Source organism: Bubalus bubalis, chromosome 3 (assembly GCF_019923935.1).
Source record: "Bubalus bubalis isolate 160015118507 breed Murrah chromosome 3, NDDB_SH_1, whole genome shotgun sequence".
Classification (NCBI taxonomy): Eukaryota; Metazoa; Chordata; class Mammalia; order Artiodactyla; family Bovidae; genus Bubalus; species Bubalus bubalis.
Genome location: NC_059159.1, coordinates 119,618,955 through 119,631,561, shown reverse-complemented (window position 1 = coordinate 119,631,561; position 12,607 = coordinate 119,618,955). Strand labels below are relative to the sequence as shown.

Below are 12,607 nucleotides of genomic sequence, written 5' to 3'. Positions count from 1 at the left end.
GTAGCTTTTAAGTTTGTAGCTGCAGTTACCATCTTCAGTGATTTTAGACCCCAAGAAAATACTGTCACTGCTTCAACTTTTTCCCCTTCTATTTGACATGAAGTGATGCGACCAGATGCCATGATCTTAGTTTTTTAAATGTTGGGTTTTAAGTTATCTTTTTCACTATCCTCTTTCACCCTCATTAAGAGGCTATTTGGTTCCTCTTCACTTTCTGCCATTAGAGTGGTATCATAGGCCTATCTGAAGTTATTGGTATTTCTTCTGGCAATCTTGATTCCACCTTGTGATTCATCCAGCCCAGCATTTTACATCATGGACTCTGCATATAAGTTAAATAAGCAGGGTGACAATATGCAGCCTTGACATACTCCTTTCCCAATTTTGAATCAGCTCATTATTCCATGTTCTAACTGCTGCTTCTTGATGCACATACAGGTATCTCAAGAGACAGGTAAAGTGGTCTGATATTTCCATCTCTTTAAGAATTTTCCAGTTTGTTGTGATCCACACAGTCAAAGGCATTTGTGTAGTCAATGAAGTAGAAGTAGATGTTTTTCTGGAACCCCCTTGCTTTCTCTATGATCCAACAAATGTTGGCAATTTGATCTCTGGTTCTTCTGCCTTTTCTAAACCCAGCTTGTACATCTGAAAGTTCTCAGTTCATGTACTGCTGAGGCCTAGCTTGAAGGGTTTTGAACATAAGCTTGCTAGCATGTGAAAAGAGTGCATCTATACAGTAATTTGAACATTCTTTGGCATTTCCCTTATTTGGGATTGGAATGAAAACATATTCCCTTAAAACATAGACTTAAGCGAACTTCCCTCATGGTTCAGTGGTTAAGAATTGCCTGCCAATGCAGGAGACACAGGTTCAATCCCCAGTCCAGGAAGATCTCACATAAAGCAGGGCAACTAAGTCCATATGTCACAACTACTGAGCTCACTCACCCTAGAGCCTGTGCTCTGCAACAAGAGAAGCCAGCACAATGAGAAGCCTGCACACCGCAAGAGAGTGATCCCTGCTTGGGGCAACTAGAGAAAGCCCTTGCAGAGCAAAGAATATCCAGCAGAGGCAAAAATAAATAATAAATGTAGAGTTAGGTGAATCTTCAGGAGGAAAATGCTCTTCAGAGAGGAAAGTCTTTGGGAAGGGTGAGGCAGGCATGTGGGGAAAGGAACAAGGAAGAAATTGAAGGCTGTTTACCCCAGAGGATCTTTTCGGCAAGATCTATAAAGCAACAACTTCAAAATTCCTCCAAACTCAGAAGAGCTTGCTTGGGGAACCCCTCAGATCATAAAAGAAACAATTTTTCCTGACACTTATTCTGTAAGTGCTGTGCCTAGAATCACAGAGTTATTTAGTTTTAGTTGGCTCTTTCTTAGTTGAGTAACACAAGCAATAGCAAGGCTAATATATAAAACTTAATTGAGCCTTTCTCTTAAATAACTTTTCACTCTACAAAATGAGGCCAAACATGACAACAACAGTGGGGGGAAAATATCCTCAAAAAGAAAGCCCTATGTTCAGGAAATGAGAGAATGAAAAGAAAAATCCTTGTACTTACACCAAATAAACTATTATATTGGGTGTCATCCAAGTCAAGATTTTTCTCCAGAAAAGTGCAAACAAGCTCATTTGAAATTAAAGTCTTCATTCCTCTCCTAGTCAGCAGTCAGGCTCCCAGAAGGTCAGTCTCCATTATGCCCTAAAGTACTAAGAGAAGGACGTTCCACTGCTGGTTCCAGCTGACAGCATTCTCTCCAAGAGCAGACTTCTCAAAGGAGTGCATTACACTCTCGTGTGTGTGTGTGTGTGTGTGTGGAAGCAGCCAACAGCAGCATTCAGGAGCACCCAGGGAACATTTTGGGTGCTAGTCCTAAAAGGCGGGGAACAGCAGATTGTCACTCTGTGGACAAGCTTCTGATTGTGTGAGAGGTGAGTTGCTAGCTTGTCTTCAACCGCTTCTCCTTCCTCTCAGGCACACTCAGCTCTTCTTCAGATAAGAAAGGGGAAAGAAACCGGAGTGACACTGAGACAGGCAAGCTGTATACTTTGCATAATAGAAGGAGGACATGTGTCTAGCTACTTCTAATTCCCAGCAGCATGTGTTGTTCTTCCTTTCAGAAGATCATTCAAGGCAAATTGGGAGTTGTTGATTAGAAAATATAAATATCAGTGTGTATGTGTATACACAGACACACACACACACACACACACACACACAATGGAATATTAGTCAGTCATTAAAAAGAATGAAATAAGGCACCCTCTGAAGCAACATAGATGACCCAAGAGATTATCAGTTTATCAGAGAAAGACAAATATCCTATGACATCACTTACTGGTAGAATCGAAAATATGACATAAATTAACTTGTTCTTGAAACAGACTCACAGACATAGAAAACAAACTTATGGTTACCAAAGGGAAAAGAAGGGGATAAACTAGGAGTTTGGAATTAGCAGATACAAACTACTATGTAGAAAATAAACAAAAAGGCCCTACTGTATAACACACGGAACTGTATTCATATATCTTATAATAAACTATAATGGAAAAGAAAAAATGAAAAATCAGTGTCAAGGTACAGAGAACACACTAGTGGTTACCAGTGGGGAGGGCAGCGGGGAGAAGCAAGACAGGGGTTGGGGAGTAAGAAGTACAAACTACTATGTACAAAATAAATCACATACACGGATATACTGTGCAGCACAGGGAATAAAGCCAATATTTTATTATAAATATAAATGGAGTATAACCTTTAAAAGTTGTGAATCACTATGTTGTACACTTGAAACTTACATAATATTATAAACCAACTGTATGTCAATAAAAAAAGAAAAATGTAAATGTCAGGATGTTGAGAAAAAGGTATGTAGTAGGGGAATGAATAGATATGAAGCAGAGTTCTTTGGATACTGCTAAATGCAAACTCAGACTCCTCAGTGTTGTGCTCAGTCCTCAAACAGTAGCCTCTGGCTGACATTTTTGACACTTCCTGGGCTTTATTATACTGCAGATACTTATTTGGGTACTTGGGCTTCAGTCCTTTTCAAATGATTATTTTTTTTTTCTTTTTTAAGTATCATTTCATCCAGCTAGAGAACCACAAGCACAGGAAAACTCAAATTGTCTAGAAGTTTAATTGTGTTTTCCTCAAACTTATCACATGTTTATCCCCACCCTGACCTCCACCCTTTTTTAATTTTTCTGATAACTTATTCAAGCATATTTTCCCTGGAACCTACAGTGAATACATCCCTTACAAACATAGAATTAACTAATCTTGAAAATTTCTCAAGGCAACATTCCTCTGATTCCAACAGTCAAACTCCGATTATGAGCAAAGCATCCCATTACACACTTTGGAGAACATGAACACATGCCAGCCCTACGTTTTAGTTATCTACTGCTGCACAACAAATTATTTCAAAACTTAGCAACCTATTACCTCATAGCTTCTGTGACTCTGGAATGGAGAAGAGGTTGAACTGGGTGGTTCTAGCTCAAGGTCCCTCACAAGACTGCAAATCAAAGTGTCTGTAGGAGCGGCAGTCACTTCAAAGTTCAGCTCTGGGAGGACCCACTTACAAGCTTACTCACAGGCACCTTCCCACAGGGCTGGCTCTTCACTTCTCCATGTGGCGTCTCATTCTCCAGGGCCTCCCTGGCAGCACAGCCCAGGTTGGAATGAGCTTGTTTGCTGAAGGGGACCCCCTTCCAGGGCCCACGAGTGGGCTCTTGTCTAACACTCGCAAATGAATTGTCCGAGGAGACATATGCACTGACAAAGCCAAAGACTTTGCTGAAAAGAGGCACTAAACGGGACAGCAACAGAGTAATGGAACACAAAAGAATTGCTCTGCCTCAAGGCTGGCCGTCTTCGGTTTTATGGAGATGGGGTTAGTTTCACGTTGTCTGGCCAATCATCGTGCCCGTGCCCATATCTGGTCCAACTCAGGGCCCTTCCGGTGGGGCATATGTGTCCCAGTCAAGACAGATCCCAGGGTGAGGGTTCCTGGGTGGTTGGCAGGGCCAACAGGCTGGTGTCTCCTCCCTCCTTTTGGCCCACGCTAATTCTTCTGGTCTTTTTTTTTGGCGGCCGCTTGTCAGTTCCTTGTTCTTTATTGGGACCGCATTATGAGCAAATTTATGCACATGGTTCGGCTTCCCAGGTGGCATAAGTTGAAGAACCTGCCTGCCAATGCAGAAGACTTAAGAGATGCAGGTTTGATCCCTGGGTCGGGAAGATCCCCTGGAGGAGGGCACAGAAACCCACTCCAGTGTTCTTGCCTGGAGAATCCCATGGACAGAGGAGCCTGGCAGGCTATGGTCCATGGGGTGGCAAAGAGTCGGGCACGACAGAAGTAATGCAGCATGCCTGCATGCATGTGGTTATTTTCCTGCCTGGCCAGGGTAAGTGGTTTCGCCCTACAGTTCCCTAACATTTAAATGGTGGTCAGACTGGGTGGAAGGGGTGATGAGGCAGGAAGAGAGAGGAGAAAGCTGAGAAGAAGAGGAGGGAGGCAAGGAGTGAGAGAGAGAAAGAAGAGGGAGGCAAGACAAGAGAATATGACCAAGATGGATACCAGTCATTGTATAACCTTATCTTGGAATTGACATCCCATTGCTTCTGCCACAGAAATAAGCCTTACTTAGACCAACTCACACTCAAGAGGAGGAAAACAAATGTGTATCATTGAGGGCCATTTTAGAGGCTGCTTACCACATGATGCCAGACTCCACATCATGGACACACATACAGTTACAGCAGATGAGAAGACGTTTGACAGAGGTAAAAGGGAAATGGTCCGAGGCAGTAGGAAAAGGAGAATCTAACTTCATTTGGGGGATGCTGAAAAGGCTTCTTGAAAAAAGAAGTATCTGAGCTGGGTCTCAAACAGACCTCAAAAAAAGTCATGTCAGGCAGCTGGGACAGCTAGAGCAAGTAAGTGGTCTGGGAAATGAGCAAACATCAGAATTACTTGGAGGGCTGGTAAAAGTGTAGATCAGTTCAGTTCAGTTCAGTCGTTCAGTTGTGTCTGACTCTTTGCAACCCCATGGACCGCAGCACTCCAGGCGTCCCTGTCCATCACCAACCCCTGGAGTTTACCCAAACTCATCTCCACTGAGTCAGTGATGCCATCCAACAATTCATCCTCTGTCGTCCCCTTCTCCTCCTGCCCTCAATCTTTCCCAGCATCAGGGTCTTTTTCAATGAGTCAGCTCTTCTTATCAGGTGGCCAAAGTATTGGAGTTTCAGCTTCAACATCAGTCCTTCCAATGAACACTCAGGACTGATCTCCTTCAGAATGAACTGGTTGGATCTCCTTGCAGACCAAGGGACTCTCAAGAGTCTTCTCCAACACCACAGTTCAAAAGCATCAGTTCTTCAGCGCTCAGCTTTCTTTATAGTCCAACTCTCACATCCATACATGACCACTGGAAAAACCATAGCCTTGACTAGACGGACCTTTGTTGGCAAAGTAATGTCTCAGCTTTTCAATATGCTGTCTAGGTTGGTCATAACTTTCCTTCCAAGGAGTAAGCCTCTTTTAATTTCATAGCTCCAGTCACCACCTGCAGTGATTTTGGAGCCCCCAAAAATAAAGTCTCTTACCGTTTCCACTGCTTCTCCATCTATTTGCCATGAAGTTATGGGACCGGATGCCATGATCTTAGTTTTCTGAATGTTGAGATTTAAGCCAACATTTTCACTCTCCTCGTTCACTTTGATCAATAGGCTCTTTAGTTCTTCACTTTCTGCCATAAGGGTGGTGTCATTTTCATATCTTAGGTTATTGATATTTCTCCTGGCAATCTTGATTCCAGCTTGTGCTTCATCCAGCCCAGCGTTTCTCATGATGTACTCTGCATATAAGTTAAATAAGCAGGGTGACAAGATACAGCCTTGATGTACTCCTTTTCCTATTTGGAACCAGTCTGTTGTTCCATGTCCAGTTCTAACTGTTGCTTCCTGACCTGCATACAGATTTCTCAAGAGGCAGGTCAGGTGGTCTGATACTCCCATCTCTTTCAGAATTTCCCACAGTTTATTGTGATCCACACAGTCAAAGGCTTTGGCATAGTCAATAAAACAGAAGTAGATGTTCTTCTGGAACTCTCTTGTTTTTTCAATGATCCTGTGGATGCTGGAAATTTGATCTCTGGTTCCTCTGCCTTTTCTAAAACCAGCTTGAACATCTGGAAGTTCATGGTTCACATATTGCTGAAGTCTGGCTTAGAGAATTTTGAGTATTACTTTACTAGAGGGTGATGAGTGCAATTGTGCAGTAGTTTGAGCATTCTTTGGCATTGCCTTTCTTTGGGATTGGAATGAAAACTGACCTTTTCCAGTCCTGTGGCCACTGCTGAATTTTCCAAATTTGCTGGCATGTTGAGTGCAGCACTTTCACAGCATCATCTTTTAGGATTTGAAATAGCTCAACTGGAATTCCATCAGCTCCACTAGCTTTGTTTGTAGTGATACTTCCTACGTGCAGTGGGAAGTGCAGATGGCTGAGTCCTATTTCCAGTTTCTAATTCAGTAAGTGATGGAGGAGGCTTGATCATTTGCATTTTAGATGAGGCTGATGCCCTATGTCCAGAGACCACACTTCAAGAAACTCTAGCTTGAGTAAGGCTGGAAAGTGGAGCCTTTTAGGAAAGTAACAAATAGATCTTTTTATTTGTCAATTTGGTCTGATTCAATTAGTTTCAAGATCCTGTTAGAATCAGTAGGAATGAAAGGCATTAGCCTTCCAAAACTATCCACTTTTAGTGCTGAGAGGGATTCAGAGAATATAAAGCCATCATATTACAAATGAGGAAAGTGAGGTTAAGGGATGGGCTCAAACAGATAGTGAGAGTTTTCTTTAAAGTCAAGTGGATTTCTGTGGCTCTCACTCAATGGCTCCTGAAAGAAATAGGCTAGAGCCCTCTTCCCTTAGAGTGTGAGTGCTTTCTACATGAAATGAACTAACGAGTTTGTGATCCACTCTCCCAGTAGAATACTCACACTCTATAAAATGCATGTGCCCATACTTTGGTACGGAAGGAAGGCTAAAAGAACTCTCTGAACACCTCTGGGTCCATTATTTCTTGGGCAAAAGGATAATGTAACTCCTGCCTGACTTCTAGCAATGAGATGCCTTCCCCAACTTCTGCCCTCTCTTAGCCTTTGCAGTACTTTTTCTTTCACAGGGCCACAGGTGTACGCATTTGGTGGCCAAAACTTCTTTGCAAAACTTGGGTTTGGTGTGCTGTTTCTTTTTAAAGGCTAAATAATTAGTTTAAAAAAAAAATCTAATGCAAACTGGGATGAATCTATCTCAGTTCTTGAAATATGCTTTCTTTGGAAAGAGGGTAATGAAACCCTGCAGTTTGTTCCATGTAATGTGTGCACAAAATTAGCTTGATGCCTTTGTTCTGCTGTCTGAGCTTTTGTTACCTTTTATTTGACTGTACTTAGGGAACAGTATGAAGACATTTAAAAGAAGCCCAAGGGAATCTCATTTCCACATCCAAACATAAGTGTTTTTAAATCACTATTCCCCTATACCTTCAACTTCCTTTACTCTCACTCTTCTCCCAGTTTCCAGCCCTCCACCCCACTCTGACATAAATTCTTGCTCCAGAAGCAGAAACAAAGATCCTAAAGGTAACTGAACTGTAACCTCTTTGCACTTGTGGTTTTTGCACTTGCTTCAGCACAGGTGTCTCTTGAACTGTGACATTCTGAGAACTCCTAAAGCTCATCAACCACATTTCCTCCCAAGAGTTGGACCTGCCCTCTGCTGTAACCCTGAATGAGAAGGTAATCTACAAAGAGACAGAGGTTAGCCAAAACCTCACAACAGCTTCAGTCACTCAAACCTGGTCTCTGAGCATGTGTTGGTTAACTGGCATCAAGGATACTGTGTAGTTCATGTCTTCTTGCAAAGCTTAGAGGTGAGAATGCAGCAGCAGCTGCTGCTACTGCTAAGTCGCTTCAGTCGTGTCTGACTCTGTGCATCCCCATAGACGGCAGCCCACCAGGCTCCGCCATCCCTGGGATTCTCCAAGCAAGAACACTGGAGTGGGTTGCCATTTCCTTCTCTAATGCATGAAAGTGAAAAGTGAAAGTGAAGTCGTTCAGTCGTGCCCGACTCTTCGCAACGCCATGGACTGCAGCCTACCAGACTCCTCCGTCCATGGGATTTTCCAGGCAAGAGTACTGGAGTGGGGTGCCATTGCCTTCTCTGAGAGGTGAATAGCAAACTGTAAATCCACTTTATTTGTTGCCTTTACCAATTCAACCACAAATTGCTTCCTGTTCTCCCACTGAGCACCGTTTAATGAGCTCTATCAGGTGTACAATGGAAGCAGTCAACCTCAGAGGCAGAGACAGCACATCTCGTGAGCAAGCATATAGGTCCTACCCTGCCTTTCCCACTTCCCAAGTCTTTGGACTTGACCAAGTTATTTAACATCTCCAGGCCTTGGGTTCCTCCACTGGACCTTGGTTTCCTCAACTAAAATGATGGTGATAAAATGGAATTTAAAGATCATGGCCACTATGTGAAAATTCTCACTATCTGTGTATACTTTAGTTATCTGATACTAAGCAGGTATTCAAAAAAAGTAGTCATGATGAACTGGACAGTAAATTAAACACATGATTTTTCTCCCAAAGAAGCTCACAGTCTTCATATACATTGTTATTGGGTAAAAAACAAACAAACATGACAACAAGTCCAAAATGGAGTAGCTTATGCTACATCCCGCATCACCAAACCAAGATTTAATTACAGTTTTGGTCCCTCCCAGAGATAGAATCTTAAACCAGTCCATCAGGAATCACCTAAATAACACTAGTGAGGTTACCTGCCTGACAGACCCCTTGTTGTTGTTCAGTCACTAAGTCCTATATAACTCTTTGCAACTGCATGGACTGCAGCACGCCAGGCTCCTCTGTCCTCCACTGTCTCCTAGAATTTGCTCAGATTCATCCATTGAGTAGGTAATACTATCTAACCACCTCGTCCTGACAGACCCCTGACATCCCCTAAAGGAAAGTGGCCTGGCCACAACCAATCCACTTTTTGTTCCTGCTTCCATCTGCCTACAAAAGTCTTTCATTGTGTACAGCTCCTTGGAGCTCCTTTCTATCTGCTAGATTAGATGCTGCCCATTCCGTAACTTCTTGAATAAATTTTTAAAATGTAATTGCTTAATTTTGTTTTTTTTAACACTGGCTTGATTTGCGTTTTCGTTGGCTCAGACCCACTTCTATGTATCATATTCTCATTCCAGGTAAACTAGAGAAATCCAAATTTACCAAAACATTACACTCGGGTCAGCCTCTGAAGTAAAAAACCTGTGTTGCCCTGAAATACCCCATGTGCTTTTTCCAATCAACACCAAGTTGTTAACAACAACATTATTTTCTAAGTCATTAGTAAGGAACTGTCAGAAAGGAATTACTCCTATTTTCTGGGGGTTGATAGAAAAAAAAAAGAATTAAAAAATGTTGAAGGCTGAAGCATCCGTCACTGATATAAATTCATCTGAAACAAAGATGACTTAAACAAAAAAATCTGTGCTGCACATAGACAAGGAAAGAAACTTTGGCTGCAAAATACCACCCCTCCCCCCACCATCTTCTCTGGGGAGATTCATGCCTCTGCCTGCTGTTCATCAATCAGCCTTGATTTTGATGGTGTGATTTTTAGTCAGCTGCCTCGATCATTTTGGCACAGACAAAAATCCTTTAAAAAATGTTACACTTCATCAAAGTGTATCATGAGACTTCACGGTCATTATCTCAATGGCCGCTCTGATGTGCTACAATTGGCAGAGACACAAACGGTAGGGGGTGTGTGAGAAGAAAGCCAGCATTTCGTGTGGAAAGCTGGCAAGCCTCGCCAAGCTTCTGTCAACAACTCCGCGGTCTGATCCGATGCACTGAGCGTGCTGATGATGCTCTTGTTTCTGGAGGAAGTAAACAAGAAAATGAATTCCACCGTGCAACACAGCCTCTTTGTATCTTCAAAATGGTGTGACTGGACCAGGGCCAACCGCGTTGAAAGTTTGGCCATTTATGTCATCAAGGCCCCAGTACTGATGGAGGCTTTGATTATGAGTTGGACCAGCTCTAAGACCCTTCAGGGGCAGCCACGCAGCAAATAAAGGCATTGATTGGTTGTTGGGTCAATCTAGCCATAAGGGTACAGAGCATAGCTCTTTTGAAAAGCCTAATGGATTAGCTACACAACCAGTCCCACTATAGGTCTTATTTTTCAAGTAACTTCAGGACAGTTTTCCAGCTTGGCAGGGAACAAACTCTTCCTCTAGAGCAAGCTTCAGGGCTGTTCTTGTTATCAATAGTGGGCTCCAAGGATTAGACACAGCGGGCTTTACAATTTAATGAAAACAGCTGTTGAAACAACAATTAAGGCAAACAATAGTTTGCCTGGAAAACTATTAATTATGTAAAGTTATGCAGAAAGTGGAATACGCTTTTATTCAGGGCCTTCTACAGCCACCGAGCTGCCTTCCATTCCAGGGCTCTCAAGTGTCAGGAAGTGGGGGTGCTGGTAGGAAGCGGCTACTCTGCCTGTGGAGTGAAATGTAAGCAGAGTTCCAGGCTGCCAGTTTGCTGCAGAGCAAATCAAGGGTAAAACATTCAGGCAAAGAGTATCAGTTAAACATACATTACCTTGGGTACCGCGGATCTTTTCATATAAACTCAGAGCTGTGTTTTCACAGGTTATCTGAAATTCATTTTGAGCCTTGAGGTTGGGATCTCTACTTTTACTTGAAAACAAAACAAAACAACATATTTCTATCATATGCCTCTTTTGGGGCCTCACCCTGAGGAGTTATGAACAATTACAGTATTTTAAAAGTTGTTAGTACGGACTGTCAGAAAGGAATCACTCTCCAGGAATTGGTGGAGTTCCTTGTCCTTAGGAAAAAGTAGGTTTTCCTTCCATTAGGATGGTCCAACTTGGACTCTCAATCACTCCCCATCTACCTCCTCCCCTAGAACAGCTCTCCTTCCACTTTCTCTGCTTGCTGGGGCTTTTAAATTCATTGCTTCTCTCTTTGCAATTTCCACCCTTGACTAACAGTGCTGGGAATTGACTTATGGCCCTTCGCCTACCCTGTGTTCCACATCTCACTTTCCTCCCCATACGGGAATCACCAAGCCAAGAAGTCCCATTAAGAAGGTTATTAACTGTACACATAAACATTGCCTCCTGCCTACAGTTAGATTTATTTCTCATCACTTCCAAGTAACTGGCTTTAACACTCTTTCCAGCATGCCCAACACCTTTTATTTGACTATACTGTTTTAGAAAGACCTTTGGGAATTTGGTTAATTTCATGCTGAAACTTATTAAGAGGGATTTGACACTCTTTGATAATTCCAATAAACCATTAGTCAAGTCTCACTCCCTTCAGGGAAAGAATGAACATTTTATTAGTCAAAGGGTCTCTATTCTAAACATGTCACCTGAATTTAGTAGGGCATCTGTGCTGAAATGAATGCAATGACTTTGTGATTGAAAAGAACTTTCCTGGAAACTATAAGAAAGTTGTCATTGGCTATTATCAGTAAGATAGCATCTTTTTTTTTTCCTGAAATTCTCATGAGGTTCACCTGTGTATTTTGAAACAATCCAGTGAATTCGATTTACTAACCTGTGAATGTTAATAAAATAAACAGCACACACACCAATACACACAAACTTTCTCTAAAGTTCTTGATTTAGTCCTTTCTTCCATCCAGGACAAGAAAGAGAATACACAATAATCTCCTTTCCTTCTACAAATAGTTTAAAAAATCTTGAGAGATCTTTATCTCTAGAAGTCCCCAGAACATAATTGAGTGTGCAAATGAAATTCATTACTAGGGTCACAAACAATAATCCAATTAACATGTATTTGCATAATGCTTTCAAAATCATTCTAAACCCCAAACCACCTTCATCTTCAAAGCATAACTTAAAACAAGTACCACATCCCAGCATAATCGAGTTCACACTTTTGCACTGGAGAGTACAAAATAGCATCAAGATTGCAAAAATAATTATTCCAGTTATTCAGATGTGATTTTTCAATCATTCTAAGAAATTTTTTTAGCAGTTCTTATTCCGTGGCACCACTCACAGCTCTCATGCTGGCGCGGGGCTTACATCTCTTCATTATTAATTCAGCTCATGGAGCTTAATTGGACAAGGCTAGAGCGAATTTGACAAACATCACAGCAGCAGAAAAAGCAATCACTCTTTCAAGATGAAAATTTGTTTGATGTCTTACTGTGTAACTCATTTACTCTCCTCAGGAGTCATGTGACCTGAATGTTAATCAGCCATTGATTGGTTTCTCTCCTTGGACAGTCACGTGACTCGAATATTAATGGGCTGGCACTCGCTAGCTGTACTGTTAGGCAACCTTGTGATTGGCTGCCAGGTTAAGATACGGAGATAAGTGGGTGCTTGATGAGCACTTGACAGAACTTCACAGAAAATTAAGGCCCTAAAATAGCATGAGAAAGTCTTGTCAAATCAAGCATGATTATCATTGAATGCTTAAGGAATTCATCATCTGCATGAA

At 42.0% G+C, this 12,607-nt stretch overlaps 1 long non-coding RNA gene across 1 annotated transcript; it reads right to left on the bottom strand.

The window, feature by feature from the left end:
- Positions 1 to 9,211: 9,211 nt before the first annotated feature.
- LOC123332420 lies at positions 9,212 to 11,332 on the bottom strand. The gene is made up of 2 exons (XR_006549212.2): positions 10,704 to 11,332; positions 9,212 to 9,976 (listed from the first exon to the last, which is right to left on the bottom strand). It is a non-coding gene; the product is annotated as an uncharacterized LOC123332420 (long non-coding RNA).
- Positions 11,333 to 12,607: the final 1,275 nt, after the last annotated feature.